Here is a 401-nt window from a genome sequence, read left to right on the forward strand (position 1 = left end):
CCATTCACTGTAAAGGATCCATTGGTGAGCAAGTGATGTAATGCTGAATTTTGCATTCAATTTCTCCCTAGCCATTTGAAAAATGGAATCTAAATCAAACCAAACTATGTGAGTCACTGTATAATATTGATGGTTTGACTGGACCACATTGTTTTACAGTGCACATACAAACTCCCTATGTTGTTTTTATCTTGCTGTTAGCACATGCACTTTGTTTTACTCAATTACCGCCAGGTTATTGTACTGAAATTGTAACAAATGACATATTTGATTGGCTGAAGTGTTTTTTTGTTTCTTGCAATGCACTTATTATTAGTGTGTAGTTGTGACGGGGCTGACAAGACGTGAGACATGTTGATCCATCTGCAGGCTTTATTTAAGAGACGTGGTAAACAGGCAGG

This window comes from Sinocyclocheilus grahami, unplaced genomic scaffold (assembly GCF_001515645.1).
Source record: "Sinocyclocheilus grahami isolate Dianchi unplaced genomic scaffold, SAMN03320097.WGS_v1.1 scaffold117.1, whole genome shotgun sequence".
Lineage (NCBI taxonomy): Eukaryota > Metazoa > Chordata > Actinopteri > Cypriniformes > Cyprinidae > Sinocyclocheilus > Sinocyclocheilus grahami.